Source organism: Spinacia oleracea, chromosome 3, assembly GCF_020520425.1.
Source record: "Spinacia oleracea cultivar Varoflay chromosome 3, BTI_SOV_V1, whole genome shotgun sequence".
Lineage (NCBI taxonomy): Eukaryota > Viridiplantae > Streptophyta > Magnoliopsida > Caryophyllales > Amaranthaceae > Spinacia > Spinacia oleracea.
The window spans coordinates 79,620,017-79,635,321 of NC_079489.1; the positions used below are offsets into that span (position 1 = coordinate 79,620,017).

At 35.0% G+C, this 15,305-nt stretch overlaps 1 long non-coding RNA gene across 1 annotated transcript; it reads left to right on the top strand.

Annotated features, from left to right (window-relative positions):
* The first annotated feature begins 5,192 nt into the window (after window positions 1–5,192).
* On the top strand, window positions 5,193–9,031 carry LOC130469142 (uncharacterized). The gene is made up of 3 exons (XR_008929513.1): window positions 5,193–5,282; window positions 5,430–5,513; window positions 8,572–9,031. It is a non-coding gene; the product is annotated as an uncharacterized lncRNA (long non-coding RNA).
* Window positions 9,032–15,305: the final 6,274 nt, after the last annotated feature.

A 15,305-nucleotide genomic window follows, 5' to 3' on the forward strand; every position in this document is an offset into this window, starting at 1 on the left:
TAGGCAAGAGTCCAATGAGAAGCAAACACAAAGTAAAATGCAACTCTATGCCTATGGGGCGTGGGGTGCCAAGAGTAAGAAAAATCAAAAGGGAAAGTAACAAAATAAGAAGAAGAATCAAAAGGAGAATGAGAAAAAGGATAGAGAGAAGATTTATGCTCCTCAACAAACTCTTTTTGGGTGGCAAGAGAACTTAATTCCTCAATATTCTTCAAATGTGGCAAATGGGGATGAATGGAGGGGAGAGAATCCTCAAGTGGCGGGGCTCGGAGAAGGTAAGGAAGAGAGATGGGAAAGGAAGGATAAATTTCTAGTTTCTTGATTCTTAAAGGGGTATGAGGGAACGGAGTGGGAACAAAAGTTTCAAAAAAACCTTCACTCACATCACAAACAACACAAGAAATCTCAACAAAGGATCCTTCAATCAAATTCACATTATCAACTTCATTAATATTCTCGGATTCATCAAAAATCACCAAGTTAGGTGCTTCACACTCAATGACATCCTCAATATAGCTATCACTTCCCAAATGAACCAAATCATTCTCAAAATCCAATAGGAAATCATCAATGGGGTGAAAGTCACTTTCGCTCAAGGGAGGGGATCGAAGTGGGAGAAAAAGGAAGAACCTCAAAGTTCAACACCTCACCCTTTTCAACATCATTCCCTTCACTAATTCGATCTTCATCCTTAGCATAATATGAACTACAATCATCATCATCATCAATAACATTGTAACACATAAATTGATTAATGGTTCGGTCAATGTCATCTATTTTAGCTTTCGGAGATTCCGGACAAGATTTTGAATATTCATAATGCAAGGAGTTTTGAAAATCGACATGGGGGGAACGGTTGTCATCAAACTTATGAGCATCAATATTAGAAACATGAGAAAAATCATTGACATTCATGCAAGGATGCGAAAAATCGTGAGAGTAAGCATGAGTGTCAAAATATTGAACTCTAGCAAACCACGAAAAGAAAGGCATGGCATATCTCCAATGCATGTTTTGAAGCTCTCCATTACAATTGGATTGAAGAATCTTAAATGTTTCCCTATTCACACCATTATATATGATATTACAAGTGTCCCATGCCGTTAAACCATTAAGAGTTCCATGGGTGCGACGATATTCAATCACCGCATTTACTCTAATATAATACATCCAAAATGGTTCATGAACATCTTGAGGAAATGAGAAAACTCTTGACAACTTCTTTTTTTTTAATTTGAAAATGAAAAGAAAAGAAAATGAACTAGACTAGTGAACTAGAATGAAAAATCAAACAATGATGTCATTCCTCGGCAACGGCGCCATTTTGATGAGTCGATTTCCGGTCGTTGACGGATACCACTAAATCAAACAAAATTTATAAACTCCTAAACTAACCGACTATATTGACTATAGTGGCAAGCATAGGGATCGTCCGAAGAGAATGGATATATTTGACATTTCAAACTATTTTCATTCGCAAGCTAGCTCAAACGAAAATGTATGTATGTATGTATGAATCTATTGAAATCAAAGAGAATATGAAATATGAACAAGTAAAGAAACTCTAGAGATTTCGGGAATTGGCAATGGAAATTGAATTCGGAGTTCCGAAGGTCCTAAATGCTCATGATATGCAATGACTAATGAATGAATGCAATGACCAATTTGTGGCTTCGACGAGCACTGCTCAACCAATCCTAATCTAGCTCTCGCTACAATCAAGACTCGAAGAGGAAACTATGAACGAAAAATCAAGCCAAAGTAATGCAAGCAACGAATCAAGCCAAACACTCCAATATTTTACCAATTTAGGTTAGCTAATTCTAAAATAACTAGACATGGAATCAAACATTAATTAATCCATTTAATCACAAAATTAATCACAAAATTATCTCCAAAATCCCTAATTCTAATCCAAGGCTTCAACCCAAATCTCTAGACTATGAACTACTCAATCGACATGATTATGACTAAGATTAAACTAATACTAATCCTAATCATGAAACTAATTGCAACAATGAAACTAATTGAATCAACAAAATTAAGAAAATTCAAATATCAAAATTGAGGGGGAAATCAAAAAAATTCAAAATATGAAACCTATTCTAAAATTCAACAATGAAATCTATCATGGACGAAATTAATGAAGCAATTAAAGAATGAAAGAACAAATTAAAGAGAAGAGTAAGAACTGTACCTTGAATTATTGAAATTGCACCAAAATTGAAGAACAAGACAATTGAAGAACTAAACTCAAATTAAAGAGAAGAAAATCTGAAATTTAGGTTTGAATTCACTAAGAAATCGAAAGTTTAAGCTAAGAATCCTAGTTCTATCCTCTAATCTAAGTTCTAATCTCTAACTTCTCTCTAAAATCTAAAGCTTATTCTAATTATGAAGTTCCACGTTGAAAAAAACTACTAAAACAATGTTGCAATTTTGCTTTTATATCTATAGTTTCCGCGTAGCCATGCGACCGCATAACGGTTCGTGCGCCTACACAGCTTTGCCTGTGCGCCCATACAGCAGTCCATGCGTTCGTATGCAAAAATAGCAGCTACTGGAGTCGTGTGCGCTCGGGTAACAGAGTGGGCTCGCACAAGCAAGGCCTGTGTGAACGCACATCAGAACTGTGCGCCCACACGGCCTGCAGTTCTACACAGCTGCTGCTGCTTTGCGTGTTGCTTCTGCTCGAGTGTAGTTGTTGTTCTCGTGTAGTGCTGCAGGGCTATGGATGCCATTGCTTGCTCTTGTGTTGCTACTGTCAAGGCACCTGTTGGAGAGCCCACGGGGCTGCTGCAAGGCTAATGTACAACAGCTTATGGACTGCTGCAATGGCTCGTGTACAAGAGGCTGCTGTTTCTGCCTTACTGCTGCTGTTGTTCTTGTGCAGTGGCACGTCTGATGTGCAGTGTTGTTATTCTGAGCTATGGATGTGGTCGTGTTGTTTTTGTGTTGCTGCACGAGGATGATACGTCACTGAACAATGCAAAGTATCGTATAGCAAATCAGAAAATCGTAAAGCACGTTATTAATAATCGAAAAATCAAATTATTAATTCGTTTAACATTTTTAAAAATCGTAAAACATATTATTCGTCGACAAGCATAATGACACATTATTTAACACATCAATATTGCTCAAAACGACCCTTACGCAATGAGAATGCGCACAAAAGGCACGTTTAGAGCAAAAACGACTAAAATATACGCAAGACGAGAAAATGTTACGATTAATGCAAAAATGCGATAAACGAACTAAAATCGATGAAACTAACCAAAAATAGTAATAAAATGCTAATAAAATGAACTAAAATCCTAAGCTAAGACGACATAAATGTCGCTCATCATAAGGTTGTCTTTGAATTGATTCAGACAAAGCTTAAATGCTTGACGAGGCAATTGAGTACTTGAAGTCACTGCAAATACAAGTTCAGGTATTACCCAAAGCTATATTCTTCCTTGAGATACTTTGTTCGTTTCTTACACATGTATGTATATATTAGTAAAGCTGAAGGTCGTTATTATTTGCAGATGATGTCAATGGGATGTGGCATGGTTCCAATGATGTACCAAGGAATGCAACAGCTATACATGCCACAAATGGGTTTGGGAATGGGAATGGATATGGGAATGAATCGCCCGATGATGCCATATTCATCCAATATACCTTCTTCTAACATGAAAATGCAAAACCCTCCTGCAGTAGCAGTAGCAGCAGCAGCATGGCCTGGATATGGTCTAAGATTCAGTGATCAACCCATCTGTATGCCCTCTATGGCCATTTCAAATTTATCGGTAAACCAAGCCAGCAATCAACCAGATTCTTCCCATAGCTCAAATCTTGTTCAAAGTCCTGGCTTGCCACAAGTTCTTCTTTAAAGAAATGTGGATCATTTTAGTTGGCTGTTGTGTTTGTGGTTTCATTATAGCTTTGCGTTGAAGTAAGAAGAGAGTACGTGTTGTTATTACTACAGAGTTGTCTTTTCTGCTGTCAAATGAATTCCCTCCCAACCAGGAGATTGATCCTTGTGCTATGAAGGATTCTATTATCAAAAGAGATATATGTCTCTGTTCCTTTTCATATTTCTTTCTTTATGTTAGCACCTGCAAATCCTTTATTCTCAGTAATGAAATTTTAATTTTTCTCTTGTGATATATTAGTTGTAACAACATAATTTTAAATTTTTTAATACTCCCGCACACATCGCGTGCATATAAGACTAGTCGTATATACGACACAACACTTATTGGTTAAATCTTGTAACTTATTATGTGTTGGTGAAAGTGAAAAGGTTGGGAGAAAGATTGCAACTTACAAAATTGCAAGTCAAAATAAGAGTAACAATATAATTATTGTGACGTTATTTCTTTTCCCCCTTTGTAGACTATAGAGATTCATTGATGAAAAGCTCTTTTAAAAGATGGTATAAAGATTAATTACAACTTTATAAAAAAGGTAGTGGTTAAAAAACTTGTTAATATAAGAAACCTATACCTAGTCTATACCTAGAAAAATCATATATAGTTATATGACATGTGTCACCCCTAATCTTTCATCCATATATTTATTTTTATTTTTTTTCAATTTTTTGCTTTTATTGTTTTTATACCAAGTATTTTACAGCTTCAATACCTCTTCTACAGTTCCACTTCATCTTTCTCTTTCACACTAAAAATTAATTCATCATTTAATTTGTATATTGTTTCAACTTTCACCTCTACAATTATGTATTCCTATTAAAATCACAAACACTTATTAAAATTAGTACTTTTAAAGACGGACTATATAATTGCTCGTTCTTTAAACGGGCTTAAAAGCTACTTTAGATTTAAAGATTAGTAACTCATTTACTATCATCACGAGATGATAATGCACCAAGTAATACTTCGTAGTTTGTATCTCTTAAGTTATGAGATTTTATAGACCCATGTAGTTAATACAAAGACGTTACAAATGTAATTGACTTGTAAAGTTTGTAACATTGAGATAATTAATATATTAAATTATGTAGCAAGTTAGACTATAAACTAGGAGGTGATTGTTAGATTTAGATTGTAACATCCCAAATAATTTTAAATAAGTGTTAATTAATATCCTACTCAGCAATTCTCTATCTTTGTTCAAGTCTCTTATCGGTCATGCCAAACAACCCCTAAGAATAAGATTGTTTTCCTATAAAACCTACATCACTCCATTCTCCTACTCGTATTTCCAAACATCATTCCAATATATCCTCTAAAGAATCCTTCAATACTTTAGCTAGCTTTCCATATTTTCATGTAAGCTTTGCTTTAGCGACTTCAACTCGTCTCTTACTTTATTTTTGAATGATAAGAAAATATATATCTTCTTCTAATTTTGCAAAAATTATATAAAACTGCATTTTGAGATCTAACCATTTTTTGTTTGCATGAAACTATAAACAGAATATCTTTACCTGAAGATGAAGTCATGCATTGCATATTCAATTCTCTTGGCATTTCTTATATTAATTATTTACTCTCAATCAGGTAAATCAATACTCCCTCCGTTTATAAATATTAGTTCTGTTTTTACTTTTCAACTCAATATTTAAACGTAAATATCTCCAAATACGTATGTTAGAAAAATATAAAAATTTGATATTGTTAAACTAAATATTAAGACGAACAAAATAAGATCTGACATGAATATGTTTTGAAGTACGTATTGGAAAGATATGAGAAGATTCTTTTCAATTGTGAATAGTGTCAAGATTCCAAAAGGGACTAATATTCGAGAACAGAGGGAGTACAAATTATGAATAAGTTTTTCATTTGTTTGGATGATTTTCAATTTCTTTTTGTGGGATTGTGGTTATAGAATTTTGGCCTTATATACACACTAGAAAATACTCCCTCCATCCCTTTTTATCCTTTACATATTTTGTTTTGGTGTCCCGTTTTAATTCTTACCTTTGAAATATATTTTTTTATATTATCACATAAATGCCCATAATCTGTTAAAAATTGTGCTAAGTGATTATTTTAACTAATTAAATTCATTGGATCATTTAATCTCTCACGCCTTTTCGGTAGATCATTAAATATTTCACACTTTCTCATTGTCTTTTGAATAAGTGAAAACATATAAATAAATATAATTTGAATAAGTGAAAACATATAAATAAATATATTTACGTTGTTTAAATAAATAAAAGAAGAAGAATCTCAATCTACATAAATTAATCTTTAAATTGCGTGTCGGATACCAAACGTAAAGAACAAAAATGATGGATGGAGTACTTTATAAAGTAATATACGATCTTACATCCGAAAACAAAAGGCAGATATTCTATGTTCTTTGTGATAAATTAAACTTTTTTTTAAAAATTTTTTTTGTTAACACTTAAACAAGATCAATATTTTCGTGTGGATATGAGGCTCCTCTTTTTAGGGGAAATTAGTTCAGATCCTCTAGAGTTTTAATAAAACCTCTACAAGGTAGATTTGTATCTGAATCATACATTTTAAAATCAATGGCGCATATTAGTGGCCTAGTGGGAAGAGAAAATCAGGAGATATATATTGATGAGAAAAAATAGGGGGTTTTTGTAAAGATAATATGAGCCATTGATTTCACGTTGAATGGTTGATATTATGTTAGAATTTTAGAGGATCCAAAATGGTCAACTTTTATGGTTTTTTTTTTTTTTTTTAATGCAAATGAAGGGCTAGCCCTAACAGAAAAAGAAAATAAAGCTAAGAACTAGAGATTATTGGTGGCCAGGCCACTCCAACCAAGTCTTCTTCATAAATTGTCTTCTCAAGCTCCAACTTTAATGGTGTTAAGAGGTGTATAACTTTTTTTTAAGCGATTTATGATACCATACCATGTAAAAAAGATTTACGCAAATCTCATTCCATTTTGAGAGATTACAATTTTTTGGGTAATAAATGCATAATGTCCAAACTATTGATCACCCCTCACGCACCTATAACTAGGGATGGGCATGGGTCCAGGACCCGGCCCAGACCCGGTTAGACCCGATCCATATTTAAGGATCTGGGTCTAATTATTTTAGACCCAATGGATCTGGGGCGGATCAGGATCCATGTGTTTTAAAAATGGGTTTGGGTCTGGGTCCAATATTTTCAGACCCAGACCCGGTCCAGATCCGGTCCATAGACCCGGTCAATTATTAGAAATTAGAAATAATCTAATTATATACATTCATGCATTAGTATTTTGGCACTAATTTGCGAATTGTGAAATTTTATATATTGAATGTGAATATTTGATGGCAAATCGGTTAAATTAATGGCGTGAGAAAATTTTCTAAGACAAAAATGTTAAATATAAACAAATAACACTAGACCCATTGGATCTGGGTATGGGTCTGAATTTTCCAAACCCAATGGATCTGGGGCGGGTCTGGGTCCGCCTATAAAATATGGGTCTGGGTCTCACCAGACCCGGCCCAGATCCGGCCCATACCCATCCCTACCTATGACATGCATATCATGTAAAGGAACATTATTTGTGTGTATAAAAATGATTCGGCGTCATATTACTTGTCAACTAATCACGACATGGACATGTAGCGACATGACATATATTATCATTAAATTTTAATAATAGTACATTTACTTATATGAAGTACGTATCATCCTTCCATTTTCCGATCTATTATACAATTTTTTTTTTGGTGCGCATGAACCATAAGGGCAGGGACGAGAATCGATCACAAGATCACCTGAAACCGTGATAGAAGCTCTAACCGACTTAGCTATCCCATGCTCTACAATCTTTATCCCAATAAATGTAGAAAACTTTATCCAGTAAATCAACCTTCACGTTACAACGAGATGTACAAACCTTCTTATGATAGATATTAAAAGATAAGTACAAACTATACTTTGTTTTCTGGCTCTTTAAGATGTACATGTCTGTTTGTTGTTGCTGGGTCTTAGTTGAAAATGGTCCAACCTAATTGATTCATTTTGCTTTGATTTGGTTTAGGTTGTAATCGTTTTGAGCTAATATTATTCTTACCTAGCAAAAAAAAAAAAAGGAGTACAGACTATATATTCCATTTTGGGTTCCCTCAAAAAGAAAAATAATAATTTAGGAGACGTATTAAATGTGGAATTCTTATCGAGTCAACCCTCAAGTTTCGCAATTTAGAAGGTGGACCATGGTGCACATAGAGCATGGTGCACCTTAAGAACATTAGTATATAATTAAAAGAACATCTGGTTACGTAAAAAGAACATGGACATATATTTTTTTATATTTTTAATAAATTGTGATTTTTTATAACAAAAAAGTAAAATATTATATTGCATGTTCTTTTGTCGTAGTGTCATGTTCTTTTGTTTATGCACATGTGTTCTTTTGGTGCACATGGTGCACCATGCTCTATGTGCACCATGGTCCATAGTCCACGGATTGCTCAAGTTTATATAATTAAAGGAAATATGTACAAATCTTATTCTATGTCAGGAGATTATTATTAATATCTCTAGTAATAAAAGTGATATATTTCGCTACCCACGTCACATATAGTCTTGTAACAAAATTAATATTTGAAATTTGAATGTGACACAGGTGAATGTTACAAATGGACGAAGATATGCAAGGATGAGAAGGTGGCAACGTTACCATTCAAATGTTCGAAGGGTTTGTGTGACGAATATTGTGTAAAGAAACACTATGATAGCCCGAAAGCTTGGGGAAAATGCAATGATAACGATGCACATGTGTGTCAATGCTTCTACATTTGTTTCGACGACACTCCTCTGCCATCTCCTATGCCATTCAACAATAACAATAACCACCAACAAAATTTAAATCCATAGGTTTTATATTTATTACATTTTACATTTATAAAATAATAATGCTAACATTCTAAGATTTCTATTTCATGGTGTTTTTTTTATCAAGTTATTAAGTACAAATAAACTATAGCATCAAATATGAACATAGGCACACTCATAATTTTATTATCCTAACCAATTGCCTGTTGAATTAGTGGTGATTGGTACTGAACTTGGTAGGGAGGATCCGTGTTCGATCCTCCGTAATAACAATTGGGAGGGGACTGGAACCTATCCACCCACAACTCGCCCCAAATCCAGATTAGCCCTAAATGTGAACCGGGTGCTAACACAAAAAAATGATTATCCAATACTTTCATAATAAAATCAATGCTTTGTGACAAAAGAAAGTCTAATAACATCAAATATGAACACAGGCACACTCATAATTATCCAATACTTTCCTAATAAAATCAATGTTTTGTGACAAAAGAAAGTCTAATTACATCAAATCTGAACATAGGCACATTTTGAAGGAAATAATGCACTTGGTCCAAATATGCATTTAATGTTAAGTCTAATAAATGCGGTTCAGTATTATTAACAAGTTAAAAATTCAGTGAGATCAAGTGAGCTGAATGCCTAGCTAGAGGCCGCTTCAGTTCAAATGGAATTAATGATATTAATCCACAGCTTACTCTTGACTGAACCCGTAGGGTCACACAAAAATTACGTAAACGGATCAAGTATTTATTGGAATTAAATACTTCATCTATGGATATTCGGAATCGACGGATCTTGGTTTCAGTGGGAGCTGAGATCGTCAAAGGCAAGAAATGAATACTCCGGAAACGATGATATTGCCGGAAACGGAAATATGGATCGTATCGGAAATATAAATATTATCCAAGTCGTAGATGTTGCCGGAAACGGAAACATGGTACGTATCGGAAAATATTATCGGAAATGGAAATATTGCCGGAATCGGAAATATTACCGGAAACGGAAATATTGTTAGAATCGGAAATATTATCGGAATCGGAAAATAATTCCGGAAACGGAAATATTAAATATTTGTTCGAAACGGAAATTAATTCCGGAATCGAAAATATTAAATATTGTTCGTATCGGAAATGAATTTCGGAATCGGGAATTTAATCGGAAGCGCGTCGTACGAATTAGCATCGGACGAGACTTGCTAGACGAAGGCCCAGCACGAAGCCAGGCCTACGCCCAGCAAGCCAAGCGCCCAAACACACGCTGCCAAGCCACGCCAGGCCCAGCAATGGCCTTGGCGCGCGCGGAGCTGCGACATGGGCTGCGACGAGTGGGATGGCGCTGTGCGTGGGCCGTAAGGCCTGCGTGCGGTGCTAGCGTATCACTCGAAGTGTGTTACTCGAATCCTAAGGCTACCGGGATTCGTCATATGATTAAATCTAATCCTAAAAGATTTAGTTTATTTAATTAGAGTCCTAGTAGGATTATACTTAACTAAATTAGTATCCTAATAGGATTCCAAGTCCTTTTCCATAACTCTATAAATAGGTGCCTAGGGTCACAATTTATGAGACACAATTTCAAGTATTCAAACAATAAAAAGCTAAGATTTTTAAGTAGAAAAATCAGCCATATTCTTGCCCTATTAGCCGAAAATATATAGTACCTTAAGGGCGATTCTAGTTGGTCAAGCTTAAGGCGGACCCGGACGTGCTGTGGACTATCTACGGAGGGACGACACTTGGAGTCCTAAAGACTTGTTCTTGTTCGGTTCGGGCGCAGCTAGGGAGGGCACGTTACAAAGTGTATGCATCTGAATTATGCTAAATGATTATGTGTAAATAATATGTTTCCTGGCATTAAGGGTTTCCGCATGATTTATGTTTTGTTATATGTAGGGGTGTAAACGAGCCGAGCCGAGCTTTACCCTGTTCATGTTCAAGTTCATTTAACTTATGCGAGCTCGAGCTCGAGCCCGAGCTTTTAACCGAGCTCAAAAATCTGTTCAAGCTCGGTTCGTTTAAAAGATTTTGTGTTCGCGAACTGTTCGTGAACTGCTCATTTATTAATCGATCCGAGTTTATAAACGAGCTTTTTTCATGAACGAGTATTCTTAAACGAGCTTTAGAGTACAACCACTTGAAAATCTAACAAATTATAATCATATCTAATAATAAAAATTAAAGTACATTACTTTATTTGATAAACAAACTAATAATTTAGAAAGAGTCAAAGAGCACTAATTTAGCAATTAAAATTTTATTTCAAAGTATTTTTATTCTATTATAGATTTCAAAAGTCAAAAACATGATTTTTATTTAATTTGAAAAACGTATATATGGTAAAATATGATACATAACATAATTAGACGAACTTGTTCACGAACATAAATGAACGAGTTGTTCATGAACTTAAATGAACGAGCATACCTATGTTCATGTTCAAGCTCGTTTATTAAGCGAGCTTCAAAAGTTGTTCAAGCTCGGCTAGTTTAATAAATGAACGAACATGAACGAGCTTTAAACGAGCCCGAGCCCGAGTAGTTTATTGACCGGCTCGGCTCATTTACACCCCTAGTCATATGTATCATAATTAACCTAACACATTTCAATGGTGTGGTAGGCGAGTCCAGATCCTCTATAGTTTTTAACAAAATTCTACAAGGTAGAGTTGTATCTAAATCATACTCCCTCCGTTCCATAATGTTCCTCACTTTTCCATTATGCGCGGTCTCCAATGCGCTACTTTGACCGTTAATAATTGTAATTTCGTATTAGTAAAAATTATAAAAATTTGATATTTAAAAAATTTATACTAAAACGAATCCAATGATATACCACAAGTTAACATTTGTACTCTTAATCATACTATTAATTATGGTCAAAGTTTTTAAACTTTTAAACATTTATGAGGAACAATGATATACCACAAGTTAACATTTAAACTTTGACCATATGAATAGTAAACATGAGGAACATTATGGAACAGAGGGAGTACATTTTAAAATCAATGGCTCATATTAATGGGAAGGAAAAATCAATATGTGGATATTGATGAGAAAAAATAGGGAGATTTTGAAAAGATAATATGTGAGCCATTAATTTTTCATTCAATTGTCGATATTGTTCTAACTCTAACTTGTAGAGAAATTTTAGAACTCTAGAGGAGCCAAAGGCTGGTAGAGTATTGGAAATTCGTATAATAATAATAATAATAATAATAATAATAATAATAATAATAATAATAAAAATAATAATAAAAATAATAATAATAATAATAAAAATAATAATAATAATAATAATAATAATAAAAATAATAATAATAATAATAATAGTAATAATAGTAATAATAGTAGTAATAATAGTAATAATAATAGTAATAATAATAATAAAAATAGTAATAATAATAATAATAATAATAATAGTAATAGTAGTAATAATAGTAATAGTAGTAATAGTAGTAATGATAGTAGTAATAATAGTAGTAATAGTAGTAATAATAGTAGTAATAATAGTAATAAAAATAGTAGTAATAATAATAATAATAATAATAATAATAATAATAATAATAATAATAATAATAATAATAATAATAATAATAATAGTAATAGTAGGGGGATCACAGCAGGGGGATCACTCCTTATCTTCCCGTCATGTTGCCCTATGGAAATCACAGCAGGGGGATCACTCCTCAGCTTTGTTGCGGGCAGTCCCCATCTCGGGTTTAGGCCAAACTATGAACGGTAAGAATTATCGTTCGGTTCTCTGCTATCGGCTGGGTATTCCATTGTTCTCTGATTCGACGTCGTGTTCTGCTTGCTCTCGGGTTTTCTATGGGGACATTTATGGGGATCATGCCTTGTCTTGTGCTGGGATTGTGGGTATTAAACATCGACATAATGTTGTTCGTGATACCCTTTTGGACATTTGCTATCGGTCGGGGATTTCTGCTCGCAAGGAGGTTGATGTTGGGCTGACTAGTGAGAGTGATGGAGCTCTTCGTCCTGCAGATATATTGCTTTATTCTTGGGATGGTGGTGTAGATGTATGTGTTCACTTGACTGGGTCTTCCCCTATGACGCAATCTGGGTTGTCAGACTTCGTTCCGGGTCGGGTTGTGGCGGTTGCAGCGCAGCGGAAGCGGGATAAGTATGCGGCACGTTGTAGGGTTTTGGGTTACGGTTTCTTTCCTTTTTCCTTCTCTTCTTTTGGGGAATTAGAGAAAGAGGTTGTTTCGTTGATGAAGCGGGTCCAGACGTACTCCAGGGCTCAAGACATTGGGGCACGGGCAGCTGCCCATATTTTCAACAGGATCGGGTTCGCCATAGCTAGAGGAGTGGGGGCCCAGATTATATCTCGGCTCCCCTCCAACTTCTTGTAGTTTACTTGATCTTTGTAGCTTGTTAAGCTTGTAACGTTTTGGTGGTTTCCCATAGTAATAATAATAATAATAATAAATAAATAATACTAATAATAATAATAATAATAATAATAGTAGTAATAGTAGTAATAATAGTAATAATAGTAATAGTAATAATAGTAATAGTAATAGTAGTAATAGTAATAATAAATTAGTAATAATAGTAATAGTAATAATAGTAATAATAATAATAGTACTAGTAATAATAGTAATAGTAAAATAATAATAATAATAATAATAATAATAATAGTAATAGTAATAATAGTAATAGTAATAATAGTAATAATAGTAGTAGTAATAATAGTAGTAGTAATAATAGTAATAGTAATAATAGTAATACGATCATTAATCGGAAAAACCATAAAGCCAGGAAACATATTATTTACACATAATCATTTAGCATAATTCAGATGCATACACTTTGTAGCGTGCCCTCCCTAGCTGCGCCCGAACCGAACAAGAACAAGTCTTTAGGACTCCAAGTGTCGTCCCTCCGTAGATAGTCCACAGCACGTCCGGATCCGCCTTAAGCTTGACCAACTAGAATCACCCTTAAGGTTACAAGGAATTTCGGCTATTTGGGTTGCAAGTGTTTGGCTGATTTTTGCTTGAAAATCTTACCTTTTGAATACTTCAAATCTCGATATAAATATGTGACCCTAGGCACCTATTTATAGAGTTTATGGAAAGGAATTATAATCCTACTAGGATATGGATTTATTAATTAGAATCCTATTAGAACTCTAAATAATAAATTTAATCTATTAGGATTAGGATTTAATCAATGCACGAATTCCGATAGGATTAGGATTCGTTACAAACACGAGCGTCGCACGACCACGAGGGAAGCACGCACCGTGCAGGCCTTGCGGCCCACACGCATGAGCGCTGCCTCGCAGCCCACGAGCACGCTCAGCGCGCGCGCCAGCAGCCTTGCTGGGCCTGGCGAGGCTTGTGGCCTTCGTGTTGGGCGCTCGGCTTGCTGGGCGTGGGCCTGGCTTCGTGTTGGGCCTTCGTCTAGCAAGCCTCGTCCGATGCTAATTCGTACGATGCGCTTCCGATTAATTTTCCGGTTCCGGAATTCATTTCCGATACGAACAATATTTAATATTTCCGATTCCGGAATTAATTTCCGTTTCGAACAAATATTTAATATTTCCTTTTCCGGAATTATTTTCCGATTCCGATAATATTTCCGATTCTGACAATATTTCCGTTTCCGGCAATATTTCCGATTCCGGCAATATTTCCATTTCCAATAATATTTGCCGATACGTACCATGTTTCCTTTTCCGGCAACATCTACGACTTGGATAATATTCATTTTTCCGATACGATCCATATTTCCGTTTCCGGCAATATCATCGTTTCCGGAGTATTCATTTCTTGCTTGTGACGATCTCAGCTCCCACTGAAACCAAGATCCGTCGATTCCGAATATCCATAGATGGAGTATTTAATGCCATTAAATACTTGATCCGTTTACGTAATATTTGTGTGACCCTACGGGTTCAGTCAAGAGTAAGTTGTGGATTAATATCATTAATTCCACTTGAACTGAAGCAGCCTCTAGCTAGGCATTCAGCTCACTTGATCTCACTGAATTATTAACTTGTCAATTAATACTGAACCGCATTTATTAGACTTAATATTATATGCATACTTGGACCAAGGGAATTATTTCCTTCAGTCTCCCACTTGTCCTTAGGGACAAGTGTGCATTACCTAATTCCTTTGTCGCTCGATGCTTGCTCTTGAACATAAGGTAAGAGTTGTCATCCTTATTATGTCCAGAGGTGTTTCTCGGTTTCAGAGTTCAACTGATCAAATAAACAGATAATCATATCCTATGATTCATCCGAGCACGGCCATGCATTTCACAGTTTCTATCTCTCCGAGTGGCCTTGTACAACTTTTAAGCATCTCATCCCGATTTATGGGAGGACAATCCCTATCTTGCGATCTTGAGATTAGACTTCGTTTGATAGGTGATTACCTGAGCGTTGCCTTTATAGCCTCCTTTTACGGTGCGACGGTTGGTCAACGTCAAAGTAACCAGTTCTCAAACAAGTAATCTCAAATCACTCAGGTATTGAGGACTTAGTGTCT